The sequence below is a fragment of the Sapajus apella genome, unplaced genomic scaffold, assembly GCF_009761245.1.
Source record: "Sapajus apella isolate SASKATOON/1434 unplaced genomic scaffold, GSC_monkey_1.0 scaffold48, whole genome shotgun sequence".
Lineage (NCBI taxonomy): Eukaryota > Metazoa > Chordata > Mammalia > Primates > Cebidae > Sapajus > Sapajus apella.
The window spans coordinates 5,678,237-5,693,584 of NW_022436988.1; the positions used below are offsets into that span (position 1 = coordinate 5,678,237).

Here is a 15,348-nt window from a genome sequence, read left to right on the forward strand (position 1 = left end):
CATCCATCCACCCACCCATGCATCCATCCATCCATCCACCCACCCATCCATCTACCCATCTGCCCACTCATCTACACCACCCACCCATGCATCCACTCACCCATCTACCCACCCATCCACCCACTCATCCATACACCCACTCATCTATTGATCCACCCATCCATCCACCCATCCACCCATCTACCCATTCACCTACTCATTCATTCATGTGCCTATCCATCCATCTATCCATTCAACCATGGATCCCATCCACCCCACCACCCCTCCAGGCATCCATTCACCCATCCACCCACCAATCCACCTATCCATCAGCCCTTCACCCATCCACCCATCATCCATCCATCCATCAACCCATCCAGTCATCATCCATCCATCCATCCATCCTTCCATCCATTCCACACCCCACTCCTAAGCTGTGACCAGATGGAAACAGCTGCAGCCAGCTCGTTTCTAAAGGCTCAGAGCTGAGGCAGAGCAACCTACACACCTGGCCTTCATGTCCAGCTGCCCAGGCCTGTACCCATGCTCCATAACTACAGGACACCAGACTCAGCAACTGGCAGCAGAATGGGCAGAGTGTGTCCTTCGTGGAACTGGTATTGACAGGGTACCCATCTCTACTAAGCCTGAACTTCTCTGGTGCTGGGGGGAACCCCAAGATGTGCCCCAATTTTAGTCAAACCCACCCTCCAGGTAAAGCAATGCCATGAGAAACGCATGTGGCACAAAGAGGGTGTGGGAACTGATGCCTGGAGTAACAAGTGAGGCTTCACCGGGGTGATGAAGACCAAGCTGAACCTTGAAGGAGGGGCCAGAGGATGCGGAGCAGGGACACCCCCTTCTGCTTGCTAGGGTCTGACGGCAGGCTGTGAACTGTCCCTTAGCTCCAATTCTCGCAACCCACAACCTCAGCCGGCAGGTGCTCCCGCCCCATTTCACAGAGGAGGAAGTGAGGCTTAGGGCTGGGCAAACTGCCCAAGGTCATACAGCTGCAGAATTCACTTCCAGCACCCCCAGCCTGCCCCAGCCATGCTCGTGACCTCACCCAGCATCCCCCTCTTGGTGCCAGCTCACTCTGCTCACTTCTGAGCAACAAAAGCCCCACCAGGAAAACCCGGGGGTTCCCAGCCATCCCCTCCAGACAGAAAGGCTGACCTTGACACAGATCTCCAGTAGATGGGGATGGAGGGGCCAGCATCTGCCTCCCAGAAATGACAGCCCCCTTAAGACCAGGAGAGACGACCCCAAGTGCGGCGCCGGTGGGCTGCCCGGGGCCAGGAGGGGAGAGGAGCCAGGAGGACGATGAACCCTGCTCCCAAGGCTGCTGAGCGGCACACAGTGAGCCTGGGTCCCTCCAGCCCCAGCTCAGCTCACTTCCATGTTGGCTGTGAGCACCCCCTTCACACACCTGACTGCGAGCCACACCGCAATAACACGCATGGGGTCACTATGCCCTGTTCCACACGTCCCCATGCGCATACCATCAGTGCACCGCTGGGACATCCCGCTGTCCAGGGCTGAGAGTGGACCACAGCTGTGCCCATAAACCCAGCACACTCCACTATGGAAACAACGGAGGGTGAGGAGTGGCCAGCCCAGCAGAGGATGGGCCACATGTTCCTGAGGATCGAGTCACTTCTGGCTGAGACATCTCTGCAGGGGATGCTAGCCACAAAGGCTGCCCTGTCCTCCTGCCTGGGCCAGATGGACACCACCCCCGCCCTCTGCCCTCTGACACTGGGCAAAAGTAAAATAGAAGAGGTTCCATCCAGGTTAAATAGCCCAGGGCATCTCATCCCTAGGAAATGTGCTGGCCCACTCTCCGAAACCCGGCATGGGGGTGGAGAAACGGTGGGGAAAACAGTGTCTGTCTCCGATTTCTTGGGTGGAGTTTTTGTTTTATTTACAGTGTTTATTTTTCTGATTGCCCAAAACGGACGTCTGGTGCCTGGCAGCCCTTGGCACAGAGAAGATGCAAAGCAAACTCTGTTCATAAGAAGAAGGCGAGAGCAGCCTGAGCGTCCCCTGCTCTTGAACAAACTGCCAGGCTCAGCGAGGCCACTGCCCCCACCATTGTTCCCGGGGAGAGACTTCTGGCCACGAGCAGCTCCAGTTCAGCTCCTTGGACCTAATTATTCAGGCCTGTGTCTGAGTCCAGCAGAGGTAGCTGGAGAAGTCTCCAAGACATCTAACGATTCCACGGCTCCAGTTGAGAACTGAGTTATTTTTATGTGATTTTAAAATAAAACATACTCAGAAGGAGAGGAGATGATTGAAATCTAGCTGTCTGGAGTCATCCCACAGTATTTGAGTTTTGAGAGGCAAAGGAGGCAGGAAAGCCTGGAGTCAGTGATCAGAATTGGAATGCAGACTTTGCCAGGCCTTGCTGTGGGCCTGGCAAATGACTTCCGTTTCCTGAGTCTCAGTTTCCTTGGGGACGGAGATGGTGCTTACCCATAGGTTATTCAGAGTAAATGGGATCCCACAGTGCAAGCACAGTGCCTGGCACAAAACTAAAACTCAATAAATGATACTGTTTTTGTTCGTTTTTGAGAGGGAATCTCACTCTGTCGGCAGGCTGGAGTAAAGTGGCATGATCTCAGCTCACTGCAACCTCCGCCTCCCAGGTTCAAGCAATTCTCCTGCCTCAGCCTCCCCAGTAGCCAGAATTACAGGCCTCTGCCACTACGCCCAGCTAATTTTTGTGTTTTTAATAGAGACGGGGTTTCACCATGTGGGCCAGGCTGGTCTTGAACTCCTGACCTCAGGTGATCCCACCTGTCTCTGCCTCCCAAAGTGCTGGGATTACAGGCATGAGCCACCATGCCTGGCCAGGGAGTTCTCTTAATGGGCTTTCCCCAATGCATGTAATTTGGGGAACCTAGATAGAGGAAAGACACAGAGCATGAAAGTATTTTATTTGTTTATTTTCAGAGATGGGGTCTCAGGTAGCCCAGGCTGGTCTCAAACTCCTGGTCTCAAGCGATCCTCCTGCCTCGACCTTGAGCTGGGATTACATAGCCACGCCGGCTATGTTTTCTTTTACCTGGGTTTTTATGCTGGAATCTGGTAAGTCACGCAGTGGAAATGTTTAAACGGGCCCTCAGAATCCGAGCAGACCCTATTTGATGTGTCGTTGTTGTTAATGGTCTCGGAATGTACCCGCCACCCTGGCCTTCCCAAAGGTCACTTCAGATCCTTCTGACCCCACCCGCGATGCAAGACGGCCACTCCAAACCCCTCTGGGGTCTCAAATAGACCAGACTTTTGAACCCCTGGGCAGAGCAGGGATGGGGCTGTCTCAGAGGAGGGTGACACGGCCACAGCCCTGCTCTGCCCTTGTGCTGACAATGAATGAGGCCTGGGCAGTCTCTTCTCTATCGAAAGTCATCATTTTCTCAAAAGGGAGCTTTTTAGGACGAGGCGTTATGAAACCTCCTTGTGCATAAACATCCCTTTTCAATAATGACAAGAAGTCATCTACAGAAAAGAATCTATTCCCAACTTTTTTCTTGAAACTCCTGCGAGAGACCGGGTGCAGTGGCTCATGCCTGTAACCTCAGCACTTTGTGGGGCCAAGGTGGGAGGATGGCTTGAGGCCAGGAGTTGGAGACCTGACTGACCAACATAGTGAGACCCCATCCCTATTTAAAAATCATAACAATGAAAGTGTAATGAGCTCCTGAGAGAGCCCCTGGGGAAACGGGCCATGGAGACCCTCGGCCGGGTCATCCCTGCCTCCCCATTTCCCTGCGCCTCCTTCCCACTTCGAGCCTGGGGTGGGCGCGTCCAGGATACGCAGGCTTCACTCCCCACTCCCTTTTTCTGAGGCTCAGTTTGCTTACAGGAGCTGCGAAGGGCTGGATCAAAGTCAAAGGTTTAAATTCCAGACTTGACAAGTAAAACACTCAAGCATATCTGCAGAGGAAGCTGAGATAAGGAGATAATGGGCACCTCCCTCTTCTCCTCCCCTCTGTCCTTGGCCTCTGCTACCTGGAAGTGTGCCCTGAAGAGGTACACTGGGCACCAGGCCCTCCTGGGCTTGCCCTCACCTCCCCACCCCCACGCCCACCCCACCCGCCTCATACAACAACCTTTCCCCAACCTGGGGCTGTGGATTAAAGTCAATTTATTCATCCGTGAGGTGAGCAATCCCCTTGCCATGGGAACTTGCTTCTACAGGAGAATGAACACTGCAGAAGGTGTTATTCTCAGCAGAACAGCACCTGCCTGCCGGGCGCAGGGGCTCACGCCTGTAATCCCAGTACTTTGGGAGGCTGAGGTGGGTGGATCACCTGAGGTCAGGAGTTCAAGATCAGCCTGGCCAACATGGTGAAACCCCATCTCTACTAAAAATACAAAAATTAGCTGGGTGTGGTGTCATGTGCTTGTAATCCTAGCTACTCAGGAGGCTGAAGTAGGAGAATCGCTAGAACCTGGGAGGTAGAGGCTGCAGTGAGCCAAGATCATGCCACTACACTCCAGCCTGGGTGATAGAGAAAGACTCTGTCTCAAAAAAAAAAAAAAAGAACAGCACCCTACCTCAAGGCCGAGGGTCCCAACCACATTCCCCCTGGAAAGTGGAGGGGGCACTTGTGGCCCACCAGCTCCTGTGAGAAGGATAAACGTCTACCTAACTACAAAATTCCAAGCAAAGGAGGCAGCACGCTGCTTCTTATGCAGTGCCTCTGGCCTCTGTTTGGGGTAGGGAGAGGGTTAGGGGGAGGGCCGGAAGCCAAAGATGGCCCACGGAGGTGGCCCCTTTCTTGGTGACCAGCCCCTGTCTTGGTGGCAAGCTGCCAATGCCATCTGGCCCCCAGGTTGGGGATGGTGAGATCAGATCATGCCTGCCCAGGGCCTTGCTCTGCCTGCACGGGCAGCAGGTGCCCATCTCCCAGATGGCCTTGCACATCACAGGGCATCAGTGCCAGCCAAGGACCCACAGAGCTTCCCTGCAAAGTTTTACCAGTGGGCATTGGGACTCTGGGACTCTAGGGTTCTCATATAAAATACAGGATGTTCAGTTAAACCTGGATTTCAGATAAACAATGAACTTTTTTTTTTACAATGAACAATTTTTTTGTAAGAAATAGGGATCTTGCTCTGTCACCCACAAGCAGAGACTCAGTGGCAGGATCATGGCTCACTGTAACCTTGAACTCCTGGACTCAAGCAATCCTCCAACCGTAGCCTCCCAAAGCACTAGGATTCCAGGCATGAGCTACTGAGGCCAGCAAACAGTGAATCATTTTTAGGTATAAGTATATCCCAAATGTATTATAGGATATGCTTATACTAAAAATTAATCCTTGTTTATCTGAAATTCAAACTGAATTAGTTGTCGGGGGAGATAATGGAGCGGTAGACTGACAGAGGAGCACAGAGACAGCCGTTTTTAATTCCTAGCTGATTGGAGCCTGGCCTTTAGCTCCCTCGGGCCTCCTTACTGCACCTCCAGAGATGCACTAAGGGTGGAAGCCACCAGGAGGGAGATAAAAACACTGAGGTCTGAGTGTTAGCCCTGAGCCACGTGGCCTTGGACAGGACTGCCCTTCTGCTGAGCCTCAGCTTCACATGCCGCAGCTGGCCAACAATAGCTACAAAGTGTCAGAAGCCAAAGAGGCTACTCTAGGAGACAGATATCATCAGGATGCACAGAGAGTGAGGAGCTTTTAAAGCCAGCCTAGGCCAGGTACAGCGGCTCATGCCTATAATCCCAGCACTGTGGGAGGCTGAGGCAAGAGGATCGCTTGAGCCCAGAAATTCAAGACCAGCCCTGGCAAAGTAAGACTATTATCTATCTGTCATCTATCTCTCCATCTATCATCTACCTATTTATCATTTAGCAAATCTATCTATCTGTGCCTTTAATCCCAGCTACTTGGGAGGCTGAGGAGGGAGCCTCTCTTGAGCCCAGAGTTCAAGGCTGCAGTGAGCTGCGATCACACCACCGCGCTCCAGCCTGAGTGACAGAGACCTTGTCTACAAAATAAAATAAAATGATAAAGTCAGCCTGTGGATTGGATTGCATGATATTCCAACACACCAAAGTGGGAGAGGCCGGGAAGCAACAAAATACAGAAAGGCAGGAGGAGGAGGTTCAGAGGCATGAGAGAAGACACCGACCCCCCATCTCCACACACCCGTGGGGCATCCTGAGCCCCAGCCACACACCCAGGCGAGAATCTCTGCACTAGCAAAAGCAACTGGAGGCTGAGAGAACCAACAGGAAAACGTCCCACCTCCCATGTAAGGTTTTCCGATAAACAATGAATTTAAGGCTGAGCTGCATCTCATCCACACTGCAGCTGAGCTCTCTACAGCAGCCATGGTGGGAAGGCTCCCCAGGAGGTCAGAGTAACCCAGAAACATCCATGGCACACCCCCCAACCCCCTTTCTGCCATCAACCCACTTCCTCAAGTAGAGGTTTCCGCTAAAATGGAAGCGTCCTGGCCTGTGGCTCAAGATTCCAGTCCACCAGGCAGCTGCAGCTCTCGCTACATTGAGCTGGTTGTCAGGCTCTCAGGAACTTAGTGAGGGGAGATGGGTTCCCCAGGGAAGCTTGCTGACACCCTTACGTTGCTGTAAATGCAAAGCCTGGTGACCCCATTATGCCTGGTAATTATAATGTAGTAATAACAAGAGCAGCCATGCTCACCGCCTACTGAAGGCATATCATGAACCAGACACTGTGCTGGCATGTGTGACTTTTGGAGGCGACACGTTCTCCTTTTACAGAGAAAACAACTGAGTTTTGGAGGAAGGGTCCTCCATCTGGCCCCAGGCTCCTCTGTGACCTGTGCCTCCCTCCTCCCCCTCGCCTGCCCCACTGCAGCCCCTCTGGCCTTCTTGCTGTTCCTGGAATGCACCAAGCTCGCTCCCAGCCCAGTCCTCACACTGCTGGCTCCTTCCTGTCTTCCCAATCTCAACTCAGCTGTCATCCTCTCTGTCACCCCTCACCACTCATTCCAAAGCAGCCATCAGTCACTTTCTATGCAATCACCTTATCTCAATTCTCAGCATAGCTCTTAGTCCTATTTGACAGTTTTCTGGAACTGATGAATTCGTTGATTCTCTGTTTCCTTCTACTGTATGTAAATGCCAAGAAAGAATAGTGCTTGTGTGCTCACTGCTGTGCCCCAGTGCTTATCAGAGCGCGTGGCATAGAGCAGGTGCTCAATAAATACATTTTGGGTTTTTTTTGAGACGGAGTCTCACTCTGTTACCCAGGCTGGAGTGCAGTGGCATGACCTCAGCTCACTGCCACCTCCACCTCCCGGATTCAAGTGATTCTCCTGCCTCAGTCTCTCGAGTAGCTGGGACTACAAGTGTGCACCACCACGCCCGGCTAATTTTGGTGCTTTTTAGTAGAAATGGGATTTCACTGTATTGGACAGGCTGCTCTCAAACTTCTGACCTTGTGATCTGCCCACCTCAGCCTCCCAGAGTGCGGGATTACAGGCATGAGCCACCTCGCCCAGCCAATAAACTCATTTTTAAAAGAACAGACAACTGGAAGGAGCCTGAGAGAATGACGGGCTTGTGCAATATTTCACCTCCAACTTCTGTAGGCGGGATGGAGGCCATCACCGCGCAACTGCGATTCTGCTGAGCCTGTGTGGTGGCTGATGTCAGGGGTCAGTTTGGCTGGACGAAGGGATGGCTGGTGGTGTATTACTTCTGGGGACGTCTATGTTGGTGGTTCTGGAGGAGATGGGCATGTGAGTTGGTGGGCTGAGTGGTAAATATCCTCCATCAATGTGGATGCCACTATTCCACTGACAGACAATAAAAAGGCAGAGAAAAGGTGAATTCCCTCTCTTTCTCCTGGAGCTGGGATGACTTCTCCTGCCCTTGGACTTAGAACTCCCAGTTCTCCAGCAGTCCCCGCAAGCTCTCAAACCTCTGGCTTTGGACTAAGAGTTAACACCAGGCCGGGCGCGGTGGCTCAAGCCTGTAATCCCAGCACTTTGGGAGGCCGAGGCAGGTGGATCACGAGGTCAAGAGATCAAGACCATCCTGGTCAACACGGTGAAACCCCGTCTCTACTAAAAATACAAAAAATTAGCTGGGCATGGTGGCGCATGCCTGTAATCCCAGCTACTCAGGAGGCTGAGGCAGGAGAATTGCCTAAACCCGGGAGGCGGAGGTTGCGGTGAGCCGAGATCGCGCCATTGCACTCCAGCCTGGGTAACAAGAGCGAAACTCCGTCCCAAAGAAAAAAAAAAAAAAAAGAGTTAACACCAACAGCTTCCCAGTCCTGAGTTCTGCAGTCTTGGACTGAACCACAATACTGGCTTTCCTGGGTCTCTAGCTTACCGATGGATGGCCTTTTGTGGGACATCTCGGCCTCCACAATGGCATGAGTCAATTCCCGAAATAAATTCCTTCCTATCTATCAATCAATCATATTTCTATCCGTCTATCTGCCTATCTATCCATCCATCATCTATCTTATTATTATTATTTTTTTTTTCCGAGATGGAGTTTCACTCTTGTTACCCAGGCTGGAGTGCAATGGCGCGATCTCGGCTCACTGCAACCTCCACCTCCTGGGTTCAAGCAATTCTCCTGCCTCAGCCTCCCAAGTAGCTGGGACTACAGGCGCGCGCCACCATGCCCAGCTAATTTTTGTATTTTTAGTAGAGACGGGGTTTCACCATGTTGATACCAGATGGTCTTGATCTCTTGACCTTGTGATCCACCCGCCTCGGCCTCCCAAAGTGCTGGGATTACAGGCGTGAGCCACCGCGCCCAGCCTCCATCATCTATCGTCTATCTGTCCATCTATCATCTATCTAATCAATTTATCTGTCTGCCTGTCTATCTGTCTATCATCCATCTACCTATCATCCATCCATCATTTATCTAGCTATCCATCTATCATCTATCTACCTTTTTTTTCTTTTTGAGATGGAGTCTCACTTTGTTGCCCAGGCTGGAATGTGGTGGCATGATCTCAGCTCACTGCAACTTCCACCTCCCAGTTTCAAGCGATTCTTCTGCCTCAGCCTCTCTAGTAGCTGGACTACAGACACACACCATGAGGCCCAGCTAATTTTTTTTTTTAATGGAGATAGGGTTTCACCATGTTGTCCGGGCTGGACTCAAACTCCTGAACTCAAGTGATCTGCTCACCTTGGCCTCCCAAAGTGCTGGGATTACAGGTGTGAGCCACTGCACCCGGCCTATCATCCATCTGTCTGTCTGTCTGCCTGCTGTCATCTATCTGTTTCTCTATCTATCCATTTGTCTGTCTGTCTGCCCGTCTGTGTCTGTCTGTCTGCCTATCTGTCATCTATCTCTCTCTGTATCCATTTGTCTGCCTGTCTGTCTGCCCGTCTGTCTGTCCGTCTCTATCTCTCTGTCTGTCTGCTTGTCTGTCTAGCCATCCACCCATGCACCCATCCGTCCATCCACCCACCTCCTGTTGGCTGTCTCTCTGGAGAGCCCTGGCTGATGCAGATGCTGCCTTGGTCAGCTCAGGCTGCCACCCAGATTGCTGTGGAGGGAGTGACTTTAACAACAGAAATGCATGTCTCCGTTCGAGAGGCCCAAAGTCCCAGATGAAGGTGCCGTCGGGGCTGGTTCCCAGAGGCCTCTCTTCCTGCTTGTAACCACCTCCTTGCTGTGTCCTCCGATCACCTTTCCCCTGTTTACAAGCGACGGGGTGGGGTGGGGAAGAGAGATCGCTGGTGTCTCTTCCTCTTCTTACAAGGACACCAATCCTATGAGATTAGGGTCCCGCCCTGTGGCTTCATTTAACCTTAATTACCTCCCTAAAAGCCCTCTCTTCAATTACAGTTGCAATGGGAGTTAGGGCTCCAACGCAGGAATTCAAGGGGGAGGAATAGTTCAGTCCATAATACACGAGAAACCACGTTCATGATCCAACTCCCCAGAAGACATGGTCCACTGCATCGCCAGTGACTGCAAGCAAAGGCCAGAGAGGAAAGGGGCCTCCACGGAGGGGTGGCTGGTGCCGGGAACCAGGTTCCTCTTGCTGTCTGACAACGGGGAAGAGAGGCTGGCTGCAGACGCCATTTGGGGTGGGAAGAGAGGGGAGCTCCTGTTTGCACATCCTATGCGGGTCCTGGCCTGATTGCCCCCATGTACCTCCCCCTTCTCGTTCCCTCCTTTGTGTGGGAGAAATGCCGACCCTCTGCTGGCTCAGGTGTCCAGGTCCCCAGGCCTGCTGGCTTTGGGCTGGATTCAACCAACAACAGGCTTAGAAGGAGCCTGGGAGGTGGGAGCAGCGGAGGGCCGGGGAGTTCTCCGCTGCCTCTGCCTTGGAAGGCTTCTCCAGCAGGAGGGTTTGTCCTTTGTGTCACCCCAGCGCCTGCCAGAGTCCCACCTTTGTTTGGGCTCCCAGCAGGGGACTCTGGCCCCTGGACTCAGGTCCCAGGGCTTCCTCCCTCTTACCCCCGGACCTAGGGGTGGTGGTGGCACCCTGCTGCCAATCTCCAGGTGGCCCTCACAATGCTAAGAACCCCTCCCCTGCCTGCACGAGTCCCTCTCCACGCACTGAAAAGGGAGGGCCCTAACCACATGTCCATCGGGTCAAACATTTCTTTGTACATTTACAAAATGGAAAATATTTTACCTACAATTACCATCCCTGTTCATTTCCAGCCTCGAGTTCCTGCCCGTCACACTTTCTCTCCTGTGAGGTGGAAACGGAGGCTTGCTGTCACGTGGGGGCTCCTGCTAAGGAGAAGTTGAACTGGAAAGATATTTAGTTTGGCTTTAGTCGGGTTATATTTATGTAGTTCCCATTTATTTCCATGTATAGTTCAGTTATTGCTCGCCATCCCGGTGCGGAAACGGATTCCAGGAATACTAGCTCCGCTCACCGTTCCAATTCCACCTACCACGCAGAATCAAAAATCACAAGACACGAACATGTCCTGCGGTGCCTGGCGCCGGAAAAATGTGCGCAGTGGAGACAGGAGAGATTTGAAGTGCTCGGGTCCAGTGGAAAATTACTCCCATCACCAGAGGCGAGGCTGTAAGCAAAGGGTTCAGTTCCTTCAGTGTCAAAACAGGAAAGTCTCTCTGGTCAGAAATACGTGCACAAATGCCTCATATGCAATTAGAAATAACCCCCAGTTCCCTACTTCTTTCTTGATGGGAATCACATTAAAAAAATAGGATTTACCAGAATTCCTGTATTTCTCCAACAAAAAAAATTGTAGCCGCACCACCAACTCCACATCAACTGCCACTTTTGTGCACATCCCCAATACCAAAAATAAAAACGAAATTGGATCAACAAGGGAGATTAATGAGCTTTTTTAATTTTAATTTTTATTTTTTTGAGATGGAGTCTTGCTCTGTCGTATAAGCTGGATCTTGATTCACTGCAACCTCTGCCTCCTGGGTTCAAGCCATTCTCCTGCCTCAGCCTCCCAAGTAGCTGGGATTACAGGTGCGTGCCACCACACCTGGCTAATTTTTTATATTTTTGGTAGAGATGGGGTTTCACCATGTTGACCAGGCTGGTCTCAAACTCCTGACCTCAAGTGATCTACCCGTCTCAGCCTCCCAAAGTGCTGGAATTACAGGCGTGAGCCACCACGCCCGGCCTTTTTTCTTTCTTTCTTTCTTTCTTTCTTTCTTTCTTTCTTTCCTTCCTTCCTTCCTTCCTTCCTTCATGAGACAGGGTCTCGCTCTCTCACTCAGGCTAGAGTGCAGTAGCATGGTCACGGCTCACTGTAGCCTCGACCTCCTGGGCTCAAGCGATCCTCCTACCTCAGCCTCCTGAGTAACTGGGACTACAGGTGTGTGCCACCATGCCCTGCTAATTTTTGTATTTTCAGTAGAGGCAAGGTTTCACCATGCTGCCCAGACTGAACTTGAACTCCTGGCTTAAAGTGATCCACCCGCCTCGGCCTCCCAAAGTGCTGGGACTACAGGCATGAGCCACTACATCCAGCCTGAGTGGTTTTCTATTCTCAAAGTAGAAAACAATATTACAAAGTCATCATATTGAAGAAGTAATGTCCAAACGTGGAAGAAATATTACTTTGGAGCTGTGACTGGTAGCTGACTGCTGCACTTCTGCATTTCGTGATGGCTGTGATATTTAACAGCTGCTTGTAATTTATAATTTATTGTTATTTTCTCATTCTAAATGAATCATTGCATCTATACCTTTAGAGAGCTGTATAAGCCTACACGACTTTGATTTCCTGCTGATTGCCCCTCCGTTCCCTATCTGGCCTTCACCACTCCGATCATCTGTATAAGAAGTTCTGTGCCTTTAGGTCCTTTTGTTCTAAATGTTCCAGTGGACCAGGCACTGTGGCTCCCACCTGTAACCCCAGCACTTCAGTAGGCCCAGGCAGGAGGATCACATGAGCCCAGGAGTACACGACCAGCCTGGGCAATGTAGTAAGGCCCCGTCTTTTTTTTTTTTTTTTTTTTTAAAGTTAAAAATTCCTTAAGTTTTTATTCCTGGTACTACTACCACAGTTTACAGGGCAATAGACCTGATGTAATGAAAAGAAAAAGCTACAACAGATAAAAGACCTCAGGAATGTACATCTAATTGACACCACATTGCATTAATCAATAGCTGCTCTTTTCACAAACTGTGGCTACGGCAGTCCCGAACAAGAAGGGTTTCCTGTTCAAGCTGCGGTAACTCTTCTGAGCATGGATCATCGCTCCTTCTGTGGCAGGTTTTGACAGTTCCTCTGATGCATTTGGGACGACTTGTCTCAAAGTCACCTGCAGCTTTCCTGACAGCTCCTCGCTCTCTCCCCTGCTAAGAACTGTAACCCTTGTCTGCTGTTTTTAGAGCCTTCTGCACCATATCCACCACTTCCACCACCAGATCCATAACCACCACCATAGGGACTGCCCCCTTTCATGGGTCCATAATTTGATTGCTGCTGTCCACTATAATTTCCAAAATCATTACAGTTCCCACCACCGTAGTTCCCACCGCCAAAATTTCCTCCTTCATTGTAACCATCATATCCTCCACCACCGCCACCATATTCACCCCCTTGGTTTCCATATCCTGGCCCGCCACCACCATGGCCCCCTCTACTACTATAACCAGGACCCCAGCCATAGTTACCACCATCACCAAATCTACTGTATCCACCATCGCCTCCTCCATAACTGCCTCTACTGCCACCACCTCCACCACCACAACCTCCTCTTCCACCAAAGTTTCCACCACGGCCACAGTTTCCTCTGCGACCCATAAAATTGCCAGATCCACCTCCACGACCTCTCTGGGATCCAGCAGACCACATCTCTTGTTTAGAAAGGGCCTTTTTCACTTCACAATCATGCCCATTAATAGTGTGGTATGTCTGATCAACAATTTTATCAACTGTATCACGATCATCGAAAGTTACAGAAGCAAATCCTCTTTTTTCCACTCTGCCTATCTTCCATAACTTCTATGGTTTCAATCTTGCCATGCTTTTCAAAGTAGTCTCTCAAATTATACTCTTCCATATCTTCTTTAATACCTCCAACAAAAATTTTCTTCACTGCAAGATGGGCGCCAGGCTTTATAGAATCCTCTCTAGAAACAGCTGTCTTTGGTTCCACTACATGCCCATCAGCCTTGTGTGGTCGAGCACACATTGCTGCATCCACCTTTTCAACACAAGAATAGGTCACAAAACCAAAGCTCCTAGAACGTTTGGTTTGGGGATCTCTCATTACCACACGATCTGTAAGTGTGCACCATTTCTCAAAATGTTCTCTTAAACTATCATCTGTAGTTTCAAAGCTCAGACCACCAATAAACAGTTTTCTCAACTGCTCAGGCTCCTTTGGGTCATGGCCCTCCATTCTGAGACCAGACTCGCCTCTTCCAACTCAAGTTCAGAGTCTCGCTCTTATTGCCCAGGCTGGAGTGCAATGGCGTAATCTTGGCTCACTGCAACCTCTGCCTCCTAGGTTCAAGCAATTCTCCTCCCTCAGCCTCCTGAGTAGCTAGGATTACAGGTGCCCGCTACCACACCCAGCTAATTTTTTGTATTTTTAGTACAGATGGGGTTTCACCATGTTGGTTAAGCTGTTCTCAAATTCCTGACCTTGTGATCCACCCGCCTTGGCCTCCCAAAGTGCTGGGATTACAGGTGAAAGCCACCGCGCCTGGCCTAAGACCCTGTCTTTACCAAAAAAAAAAAAAAAAAAAAATACAAAAATTAGCAGGGCGTGGTGGCACGTGCCTGTAGCTGTAGTACTTTGGGAGGCTGAGTCAGGAGGATTGATTGAGGTCAGGAGTTCGGGAGCAGCCTGGGCAACAAAGCAACACCCTGTCTCTATAAAATAAAAACAAACTAGGCAGGCATATAGTATGCACCTGTAGTCCCAGCTACTTGGGAGGCTGAGAAGGGAGGATCACTTGAGCCCAGGAGTTTGAGGCTGCAACGAGCCATGATCGCACCACTGCACTTCAGCCAAGGAGACACAGTGAGACCTTGTCTTGAAAAAGAAAAAAAAATTTTTTAAATAAATGTTCAAGCAGTTTCCATTTCCTGGTTAGACCGAATTACAAACCCCATGAACAAACCACACGCATGAGAAAGGTGAGCAGATGAACAGGGGCAGGGCCAGTGAGCCAAGGGGAAAATCACGGATCACGTGGAGGGTGGCCAGTGATCAAAAACGCTGACCGTGGCTGGGCCTGGTGGCTCAGGCCTGTAATCCCACCACTCTGGGAGGCTGAGGCGAGTGTGTCACCTGAGGCCAAGAGTTCCAGACCAGCCTGGCCAACATGTGAAACCCCGTCTCTATTAAAAATACAAAACAATTAGCCAGGCTTGGTGGCACGTGCCTGTAATCCCAGCTACTCAGGAGGCAAAAGCAGGAGAATCACTTGTACTCTGGAGGAAGAGGTTGCAGTGAGCCGAGATCGCACCACCGCACTCCAGCCTGGGCGACAGAGTAAGAAGAGTCTGTCTCAAAAATAAATAAATAAATAAAAATGCTACAGCCAATAAGTATCGAAGTTTCCTTTCAATTTCCTGTTCATGTTTGTTGGCAATAAGCAAAACAGAAAACTGACAAAAAGCAAAAGAGAAAGAAGAGATACAGCCTATAGTTTAGATTGCTTTCCTTAAAAAATAAATAAAATAATAATAATAATTTTACAAAAGCATAATGCAGGCCAGGTGCAGTGGCTCATGTCTGTAATCCCAGCACTTTGGGAGGCCCAGGCGGGTGGATCACCCGAGGTCAAGAGTTTGAAACCAGCCTGGCCAACACGGAGAAACCCCCTCTCTACTAAAAATACAAAAATTAGCTGGGCGTGGTGGCGCGTGCCTATAATCCCAGCTACTTGGGAGGCTGAGGCAGGAGAATTGCTTGAACCC

At 50.6% G+C, this 15,348-nt stretch overlaps 1 protein-coding gene and 1 pseudogene across 2 annotated transcripts in view; both read right to left on the reverse strand.

Annotated features, from left to right (window-relative positions):
• The window catches only part of SEPTIN9 (septin 9), a 208,151-nt gene that overhangs the window by 185,106 nt on the left and 7,697 nt on the right, over positions 1 to 15,348 (reverse strand). The gene's annotated exons all lie outside the window — the stretch shown is intronic.
• Positions 12,730 to 13,909, reverse strand: LOC116525404 (annotated as a pseudogene).